Consider the following 11,887-nt stretch of genomic DNA (forward strand, 5'->3'; position numbering starts at 1 on the left):
AGTAAATAAAAAGGCACAGTTTAGCGATATAAAGTTAGGGGAGAAAGTTTTGTTGTACACTCCAATAGTTAAGAAAGGAAATACTAAAAAGTTAGCAAAACTATGGAAAGGTCTATTTAGAGTCCTGAACACAGACTAGCCCATTTAATATTGAAATTCAAGAAATCTATGGAACAAGTAAAAGTTAGTACATGTGAACAGGTTAAAGAAAGTAAAGGGTTATAAACCTTATCAGTGTGGGTATGTAGAAGAAGAAACTAAGAAATCAGAACAAGATAAGGCAGTTCTTGAAGAGGCTGATAACTTAGGTGAGTTTGATGAAGAGGAAATAATAGAACGAGAACCAAGAATACTAGAAGCGGAAAGATATGATAATATTATACAAGGTGATGAGGTAATAACAACAGAAGATACCCCAGTTAGTAATGTCAACAATGAAAGTAGTGCCCAAACAACTGAGGATAATATCCCTAGTACCCCAGTGACAACACAAGCTGATATAGTGACCCATAACTATAATCTCAGATCATGTGCTCCTATATCGACTCAACCGGAAGTGACTCATACAACGAAGAGGAAACGAGTACGATTCAATCCTCAGGTAGTTGTACACAAACCTAAAAGCAACATAAATACAGTTAATACTGTATCTTACGAAGCCAGTGTTATAAGCCTTTAATAACATGATAAACTAGTTACAAAGTTGTAAATAATAAAGTATAATAAGATATATACATATACTTGATGTATGTTACGTGTAAATATATTATATAAGTATTATAATTAATCGTATTATTAGTAGATATACCTATAGATATACCTTGAAAGCAACTGATAGAATGTTTAAATTGTATAAAATTATATCATTACCCTTAACGATAAATCATTCACTAGCTTTAACAATAGCAAGTGATAAACCATACATTGCTGTCTCGAGTGATCAGCATACGTATGTTGAAATGACTGAAGAGGACGTGTTAAATTGCATAGAAGGATCCACCAGAGTCTATGACCCTAACTCAGGTATTTATTCAGTATCTATTGTAACTTGTAACTATGTAATACTCGCAGGAATTAAAAATAGAATAACTGAATTATGTGAGAAAAGAATAATTATTCCTAAACCATTCTATTTTTATAAAATTAGAACCCCAGGAACTTGGCTTTTTAACGTTAAAGATGAACTTGCTTTATCAGTTGTATCTCCAAAGTCAAATGTTCACCAATTTGACTACAATACTAGAGTAATTAAATTGAGAAATAGTGGTTACTTAAAATTAGCCAGAACTTGTTCAGCTCACGGTCAAGGTATTACCTTTCCCTCTAGCTTTAGAAGTGAAACTAAATACGTAAGAACTCAATTAAATGTAAAGATTCCAGAGTTACAGGAACTATTAACTAAAAAGGAATTGCAATTAATTCAAATATAAATGTAGAAGCAGTTATTAAAGAGTTAACAGATATACTAGAAAACACTTACTTCCTAGAAAATCAGGATTAAGGATTTCCAACAACATGTAGACAGATTGCGAGCTACAGCTGAAGGACAGAGGTTAGATAATTGGAAATTATATACTACAGTATTGGTAACCTTATGCTTAATAGTGGTACTAGTAAGCATAACGTTATACATTAAAAGAGACAACTTAGCTTTATTAAAGTTAATGACATCAGATAGGTTGTGTAAAGCTAGAAAGAATAAGAAAGCAGAACCAGACAATAGTGGATTGTCTGAGTATTCAGAAGCTACTGAAATAGTAGAATAGTAGAATGAATAACAAGTCGCTAACTCGAGGTAATTTACGGTTAGAATAAAGAATCAGAGTCCCAGACTAACATTGATCAAGTTATAACAACATTTATTACTCATTTTCAAATAACATTCAATATAAATCAAAAGTCCGTTAATCGTTATACATTTTTCAAATACCGTTAATCTAGACTATCCATTAATACACATAGATACACTTCTCTTAGTTAAACATAATATTTCTTTAAGATTACTTATATTAACTGATTTAGAGAGAAACCATAAAACTATACTTATAACAGAGCTGGATTGGTAAACTTGCAGAGGTTTGAGACTTTCATAGCCATGGTCATTCACATCACTCGTTCCATTCTCATTTCGATCACACATGCGCGCACTCACTTGCACATCACATAACCCGCGCAATTATTCGCGCATTTTGTTCTAGTTACAATCACACTGTTGACACTGTCATCGGTCAATAGGTCGTCTCTATCTATTAACGTAGTGTATTTCTTGACTTACTGTCACTGTCCATTAACGTACTGTATTTCTTGACTTGCTGTCACTGTCCATTTACTTCTTTTATTTATTGACTTGCTGTCACTGTCCATTTACTTCGTTTATTTATTGACTTGCTGTCACTTTCCATTAACTTCGTTGTCTTTTGAACTTTTTCTATACCTATTAATTTTGCCTATCAATTTTGACTATTATCATACCTTAGTAATCAACTAACCTCACCAATTGGTTAAGTTGAGTCAATTTGGCAATCATCTATATAATCAAGCTATGTCCTGGTTAGATGGGGTCGAGCTCCACTCGCCACTGCGAATCCTCCACTAAATAAATTTGGTGAGACTGGCAGTATAATTGAAACCCCAACAATTAAGCCCAAGAGGGCGCTTCCCGTTACAGAAGTTATAAAGTGGTGGCCATCTTGTTGATCTCTTGTTGTATTTTCAGTTGCTAAGATGAGATGTATAGTTTTTAAGTTGTAGCTTGTATCTAATGTAAAAGTGCCAATGTGTATTGCATGTGATTGTATTGAAAGACTAAAAGCTGGTCCTGTGTCATTTTACTTATAAGTTCACGTTTTTCTTTTCTTTCCCATAATAAATGAATACGAACTTTTTGCCACTTCCAACGTATTATTTGCTAGATATAGACTATAGTAACTTAAGACCTAATAAGAGTAACGTTACTTAACATTGATTTTTGAGCACCTATAATTTTCGTTTTTAAGCTCCGATTGTTTTGTTTTTTAGTTTTCTTGTGAGATGGTAGTTGTCAATTCAATCGAATTCAACGTTTTCAACTTTTATATAACTTTCCTTGGAGACAATCCGAATTGTTGAAAACATGGATTGTATGTATTTTGGAGAGACAAATGGTATTCAACAAAGGCCTGCCTCAAAGATGAGCTGTGAACATTTTGAAGAAACATATTTTGATAAAACATGCTAGCATGTTTGTTTGAGAGATAATGCTTTACACATTGTACTTGTACTTCTAGGGCACTTAGAAAAAGTGTATTATCGTTATGACTTAGAAGCATGTTGTTCTAATTATGCTGAAAACTTTATTCTGAAAAATGTATGGTGATATTCAGCTCCCTAATTTTGTTCTAAATTGTCATTACATAAATTTTTTAAGCCTTGAAGTTTTTACTAGATAAAGTTTTTTATAAGTAAACTAATATCACACACAGGCTTATAGTATTGTCAAGAAACTGATCAACAGAAAATGTTTAGTATATGTGAATGTAAATGCTCATAATAATCTATTCTGTGTTTCAATGAGAACATAACATCTCTGTGAATCCAGTGAGTATATATTTGAAACTTACAAAGCAGTTATGATCACACTGATATTTTAAAGAAGATTCGTTTCTATATGTAAGCCATAACAAGGGTGCTCGTTGTTATTTCTTTCTATATAGACATATTATATAACATTTATTAAGTTAATAGTTAATAAGAAATATGATGATAATTACAATAAGCAAACAATAAAGCAGGTTGTTCATGTAATGAAGTACTGATTAAAAAGGAAAATGTATAAATGGATTTGGTAAATTTCTGATTCAATTATATGTTGTAATTCATTTGTACTTTGCCAAACAAGAGAACATAAATTCGAGCACACCTGAAATGTTGTTTCACATTCAGTTACCTCAAATACAACAGCTGTACAAAGCAATATTTAAGCTCTTGTACTTCTAAATCATATATACCACGTGAGTGATAGTCCTGCAACAATAAGAAGAAAAGGGACAAAACAGTTGTTCATTTGAATACAGCTATGATAAAATTAAAGTTTCATAATAAAATAAGAGGTATTTGAAGATAATTGTTATTTCATTAAAGGTACAAACTATGAAAGGAGAAAATTTAATATCCATCAATGGTTTTGATATGCTGAACAACACCTTTCCTGATACCCCTTTAGAAATCTTTAAAAGAGCTTTACTTGCGTGTGCGTGTTTTCTTATAACAAAGCCACTGAATTTAGCGTTGTAAATTCGAAGACTTATTACTCTACCATCGGGAGACAGGGCTTTACTTATTAACAGAAAAGTTGACATATCCTGCACTTTTGTAGACTTTTGCCTTTTCTCTGCAATTGTACTCCACCAAATCAAACAAAAATGATATCAAAGCATAAATGGGGTACCCAGCTTTACACAAGTAGTGCTTAGTACAAAACTGCAAGTGGAAAAGAGGAAAAGAAGGAACCAGTAAAGTTATTTATGCTTTAATGATAGATGAGATGGCCATAAGGAAACATGTGGAATGGGATGGAAAGAAATTTCTTAGCTATGTTGATGTTAATTCAAATATAAAAAGCAACTCAACTGCTTTTTTTTAAATGATGTATTGGCGTTTATGGCTGTTTCTCTAAACAGCAACTGTAAGGTGCTTGTTGGTGTTTTCTTTATTAATGGCATGGTAGGACAAGAACAAACAAACTTGAAGAGAATATGTCTACAAAACTGACAGACGCTTGGATTTACAACTGTGGCACTTGCTTTTGATGGTCCAAGTTGCCACTTCTCCATATTGAAGGAAATAGATGTCAATATGTGTAGGAAAATTTGTAGCCATGCTTTTCCCGCCCTAGCAATGAAAACTTGAAGTGTTAGCTGATATATATACTAAAGCTTATTCAAAATACTTTTGCACATGAGGAAAGTTAAAAAATGGTGATTGTGCATTATTAAATGACAGTTCATTGCATATCTGAACAAATTGCAAGAATAATAATGCTTACACTAAGGAATTAACTTAAAAACAATGCACATTCAATGGCAGAAGCAATAAATTATAGTTACCTTGGCAGCACATACTTCAAGTTCAAGTGTTGCAGATGAATAGTTATCCTTGTATTTGGGCATCCAAAAAATTCCGTCTCAGTAGTAGGTCGCCGAGTGAGAAGAGGTCAAAGCATGCCAACCTGAGGGTTACATAACTATTACATAATATGCAAATTACACTGACACCTAAAGGTTTCATAAGTGCTACGTATTAAACAACACAGGGTAATGACGTCCACAAAGTGGAACCAGACATCAGAGGGCAGAGCAGTCTTAGGGAGCGGCAATATAATAGTTCGATATCAATACCAGAGGGCCTGTTACTATAAGCGTATGGTGTTACTGAGTTTTATAAGCGAATATTTTACTATAGGCAGATTCTATAGGTGGATGCTGTTACTATACATGGATGTTGTTATTAAGTTTCTATAGATGGATGGCATTACCAAGGTTCTATAGATGGATGATGTTATTATAGGCGGATGTTGTTAGTAAGGTTTCTATAAGTGGATGGTATTATTAGATCCATTATGTGTGTTTTACAAAGGCAAATAGTCTCATAGGATTGCATACAGATTTCAACGTATGTTTATAATTTTCATGTATATATTACATGTGTTTTACAAGGGCTGATAATGTTTCTATGGGTGAATGGGCTCCTGAGATACTATAGGCAGACGGTCTTACTAAGAATATTGTACGTGTCTTACAAAGGCAAATACTGTTTCTAAGGTCGGATGATGGTACTAAACAGATGCTGTTATGAAGGTTCTATATATGCATTGTGTTACTGAAGGCAAATTGTTTGTCAATGTGTCTCAACATGTCGTCAATAATTAGATTTAATTATATGTCTTATGACAGTTTCTTTATAGTTTTCACTTACATATGTTTACAAAGGCCGGCAGCGCTACTGTCTAATGCAAAACTATTCTTTTTATTGGTTTAGCATAAAAAGGTGTTCCTGACAAAATATTATATATTTAATTGTATTACAAATGTGCATAGTGTTTCTATAAGCGGGTGGTCTTACTAAGGTTCTATATATGGATTGTTATACTAATAGGCAAATTGTTTTTCAACATGTCATCAATGTGTAGATTCAAGTATATGTCCTAAGTAAAACTGACAACTATTATGGCATATTATGCACAGGTATTATCCATTCCTTGAACTAGTATCCGTCTATAAAACACTTCATTAATTCCTTAGTTTTCACTTCTATGTTTAATCATACTTTTTGTATTTCATTACGTTTTTCAGTTCTATAACTAACATCTATTTGTCCTGAAAAGAATGCTTATTTTCATATTTAGCTTTATAAGTGACAAGAGTTTAAAGGTTCTATATAAATTATATCCTTAACTTTCTGTATTGTCTAGAGCTTGTTTCTTTCTGACTGCATATAGTCTATACGTTTGCTTGGTCTCTTTCAGCCTATTTGTGACATAAATCACGTGTTCGATATTCAATATTGAAAATAAACAATTTGAACTCTACATAAACATATATTTTCTACATAAATATAATGTTCACCATACTTTAACTATAACTTTAGTATATCACTGAATCTAAAATTCAGTAAAAATAATTCTTTCATTTTACATAGTGATACAAAACATTTAATGTGTATTCACAATATTTTATTTCTCCATATTTGATGGGAAATATGCATTTACGTTAATGTACAATTCATTCATAAATAATTATATATTTTCCACATACGTTTAATGTTCACAATACTTTAACTACAGCTTTTGTAGCCCCCCACCCCCCAGTGGCACAACGGTAAGTTTGTGGACATATAATGCTAGAAACCAGATTTCGATAACCATGGTGGACACAGCACAGATGCAATAATTTAGCATACAAGCTTACAGTTTCATTTGTTTGGCTTAATGGATTAAATATACTTTTCCTCTACCCATATAACTATTATTTTTGGCAAAATATTTCATTTTACACATGTTACTTTATAGTTTTCACTTACAAAGGCTGACAGTGCTTCAAAGGGCTGATGATAAGTGTAGCAATGTATGCATATGAGATGTGAAAAATGCATAAGAAAGGCATAAATAAACTGAAAGGTTTAGAAATGTGGATTTGGTAAATAATCATAAAAATAAGTTTGACTGAAAGAAAGACAAATGAAGAGGTTATACATCAAGTGGGAGAAGAACGTGGATTTGTTTCATCAGTTGTAAAGATGAAGACCAGGATTGGGCATGTGTTTAAAGGAAATGATGTGATGAAAGAGATGATTAAAGGAAGATTCCTTAGGAAAAGATCAAGAGGAAGGGAAAAGGATGATCACACTAGATGGTGTTGAACAAGGAAGGACTTATGGACAGATGACTTATTACAGAGTTATTAAATAGATGTTAAAATTAAAGTTAGTGAAACATTCGTTATATGTGTACAGCAAGTTTGCAGCTGGTGTGTTTTGAAGTTAGATAGACTGATCACGTCAGAGTGAAATATCTTCATGGTGTTAGTTACCCACAGTATTAAACAACACAGGGTAATGACGTCCACAAAGTGGAACCAGACACCAGAAGGCAGAGCAGTCTTAGGGAGCGGCAATATAATAGTTCGATATCAATACCAGAGGGCCTGTTACTATAAGCGTATGGTGTTAGTTACCCACAGCTGAAAATGAAAAGAATGATTATATGCTACATACTGTCCTACAGAAGTATAGAAACACTTTTATGAAACTTATGCGATAAAATGTACGTTGAAATCTCCTTAGTAACATTGCCCACCTTTATACAATACATGTAATACAAATAAATATATATAATTTAAAACAAAAACGTAAGTTGTAACTTCATTCAAATAATATATAACAACAGATTTGTTAAAACCCGGGAGACAGTAAGATTGGCGTTAAAATAATGGTTTTAACATAATTAAATCTTGACATTGATGATGTAATCATATGTGGAAATATAGTAACACCCTTGTAAAACTCATCTAAAATACAACTATAAATTAAAATGAAATATTTTGTCAAACCTCTAACATGGAAGAATATGAAGGATGTTTGTAATTTTCTTCCTTTTTACTCTCGGGTTCATCTTCTTTATTTTCTTCTTTGTCATCTGTTCTGGGCATCCATTATTAAGAAGGGTTGTAGTTATGTTTTTATTTCCTTCTTGTTATTACAAACCTTGCTCATTCTGGAAACAGCCTATGATGCTTCTCTTTACATTGTAGAGAAGGCTTGATTTATACTCGAGTTATTTACTCATATTGTGGGTTTCCTGTAATTTTCTGTGATATAAGAATTTCTTATATTTTTATATTGTGAATTGCATCGCGGGATGTTATCTGTTCACGTGATTCATGAATTATTGAATCTTGGCAAGTGAATAATGTACAATACTTCTATCTGGTAGACCAAATTCGATTCTTGACTACTATCAACACAGACATAATGTTTTTTTAGGACTTCCCCGAAGACAGCAGCAGATTAGCAGCCGAAACGTAGGACAAACACTGGTTAATAATTAGTATATAACTATATAGAACATTAAAGTTAATACTAATTAGATTTAGCTGATCGTATAGGCTGATAACCATGACAACGATTGAGTTCTGGAAGTTTGTTAAGCAATTGTTTTATCTTATATATAGCATTCATAGACTTGGTATATGATGCTGGTCAAAAAATTTTGTAATGGCCATGCACTGTGGTACGTCTTCAAAAACAACTTTTTTGTGTGCTCTAATCCAACCAGCTAATCTTCTGTGTGACACCTTATTAAATGCTTTTTTGAAAATTTGTTATGTATTAAGCCCATTTTCGTAACTTTAGAAAATGCACTTATAAAGCCTAAAAGTATCCAATCCTAAGTAAATTAAATAAATTCACTAAAATCAACTGTTTTAAGTTTTAATAATACTATGCCTTTTAGCTTTTAATTTTTATAACATGACGTAGAAATACTTTCTATTATTTTGACATATTGAGTATTTAATAAGTGTTTGTGGAATATTCTCAATGATTTACTTCTACAGATTTACATGCATAAATTTATCATTGAACTTCCTATAAAGAATTTTCTCTTATAACTCATCGTGTTGCACGCTTGTACTATATAGTTTATTTTTCTTATAATGTTATTTTTTCTTTTATTCAAAATCTATGGTTTTATTTAAGACATACCGATTGTTTGTGTAGCAATCACTTGAACAGAACATACGTCCGAGGACCATTTTAAGAAGACCATAGCATATAAATTTAAGTACGAAACATATTTCGTTTTTTGTTGACAATATAAATTCTTTAGACACGTTATCATTAATTTAAAAAATAACCTGCATTATATAAAATATACATCATGTAGATTCACGATAAAAGTAGTTGAGATACATTTTTATGGTGCTTCCTGTAACTTGAAAAGAATGTAAATTTGCAGCTATTTTGCTGTAAATGATCTCAAGGAGTATTTTAAATGGTTATTCAGGTTTTTTTATAATTTTTGAAACACTGGTACTTAACCTGAAAGGTAATTAATTGATTGATACTTATTACATTATAATAATTATGAATAATATCTTTGGAAGGAATATGTATATATATATATATATATATTATACGTGTGTGTATAGAAATGTATACGTATAAAAATAGACAATAGATAGTTTAAGATAATTGAATTAACACATAAACTCATTGTGATTATGACTGTTGAACTTTGAAATTTACGACATACATCAAGCGTTATTATTTCTATGTTTTTAATCTGATGCAAGCCTAAACCCGAAGTGCTTAGAACTAATTGTTTAGATTTTTTATTTGTTAAATGAGAAGTCATAAAATGTCTATTAAGTTATAAAATATCGCTATAGAGCCAACTAACACTGTCAAACTTATCATAAAATTTTATTCCTTTTATCGACAAATAAAGCTCACACTTTACAATCTAATCCAATTGTCAACTTTCCTAATTTCAATGGTAATCTAAGCTACAGATGTGTGGTAATTGGGTCGTAGCCCACCATCTTGTTAAATATACTCAACAACAACAAGAAAAATATTATCGCAGCCGGAAGGCCTAACGGTTAACATGTCAGACTGCGATCACTTTGTCCAAGGTTCAATACATGGCGTAGCTGAAAATGCTTCACACCTTCAGATGTGAGCGCGTTATAAACACAACAATCAATCCTGTTTTTCGGTTCAAAAACCGGGCAAAGCCCTTGTGGCAATGGGTGCTGCTAGCTGACTACCTTCTTTATGGTCAATAACTCAGAATCAGGTATGGATATAACTGAATTCTAGGAGTCTCTGACCGTACCGTTTAGTCCTGTTTGTCTAATTATAGAGCAGCGGTTCCCAACCTTTTCACCACCAAGGACTCCCATGTTTTTTGAAAGATTCCATCTACCCAACAAACTGTTTTTCTTAGTAATAATTAACTTGTTTTTCGCTATCAAATAAAAGACATATATAACTGAGTGTACAATTAAGTAATAATTAACTTGTTTTTCGCTATCAAATAAAAGACATATATAACTGAGTGTACAATTAAAAGAACAGCAGAATTAAAAAACTTACTTGTTTAATGAGATGGTATTATATTCGGGGTCCACAGGTTGGGAACCATTGTTATAGATTATACGTAAAGAGCCAGATCAAAGTACGTGATTTTTTCCAAGCACATCTAAAATTGAAAGGAAAGCAAGTAATAAGTGATAAATGAAGTATGGTATGAAACATTAGATGACAAAGTACTTGATATGCTATATTTACAATATGTGGGTTTGTGTGTATGTGAGTATTTTTTCCACAACTATGTCAAATATTGGAAGTACAGTGTTAGATGGATGCAATATATTGGTTATATAGCTTCTAATTTCTATATATAAATTTTCCTCAGTGCTTAGAATATCAAAAAACTCTCTGTGAAGACTTTCCAAGAAAGACTGCTGATTTTTGGAAAACTGTGGGAGGGGTGAACTAAATAAGAAAATTTGAATATAACTAACAGCATTCATTCAATAACTCTTTTTTCTTCAACTTATTTTGATTCATACACTGAAATTCTAAACTTTTCTCGTTTTGTTTGTTTCGGGTGTTATCGCAAATTTACACGAGGATTATATCAGTGCCAGCCATCCTTAATTTTGAACGAATAGACTAGAGGGGAGCCAGCTAGTCAACAGTAACATCCATCAAATACTTGGGATAATTTAGGCGAATAGTCACTCCACCCGAAAGTGCAAACGAGATTTTGCGCGACGCTGTGTGAACAATGGACTATAAAATGCTCTTCTAGCGATATATCAACATAATATGTATCCAAAAAGCGTGCACTGGTGGTAAAAAAAACAGTTTTGGTTTTGTGTTGATTTCTAAATAAAACTAAACATCATCAGATTAAGGGCAATGAATTATATTTACTGGTGTCAAATGACTTAGCTATTGTTTTTTGTTTGTAATTAAGCACAAAGCTACACAACAACAACAACAAAAAAAAAAGGATTATCGCAGCCGGAAGGCCTAACGGTTAACATGTCAGCTATCTTACTGTATATTTCACACTTCAGTTATCCTAATTTATTTTTTTATAAGTACTTGATAAAATTATTCTGAATGATTTCTGTAACTTCAAATCAGTGTTTTGCAAAATGTTGCAGAGCTCATTTACCATCAGTTTGTACATTTAAATCGATATTTTTGGGCAATGGTGATTTCGCACTTCCCTTGTCGGGTTTGTTACGAATAAATATTTCGAATAGTCTGAAGCCGAGTTAACTGATAATTTAAATTTAGTAGTTAAATTGTACTTTGGATTTAGTATTTAAATATA

This window comes from Limulus polyphemus, unplaced genomic scaffold, assembly GCF_000517525.1.
Source record: "Limulus polyphemus unplaced genomic scaffold, Limulus_polyphemus-2.1.2 Scaffold1935, whole genome shotgun sequence".
Taxonomy (NCBI): Eukaryota; Metazoa; Arthropoda; class Merostomata; order Xiphosura; family Limulidae; genus Limulus; species Limulus polyphemus.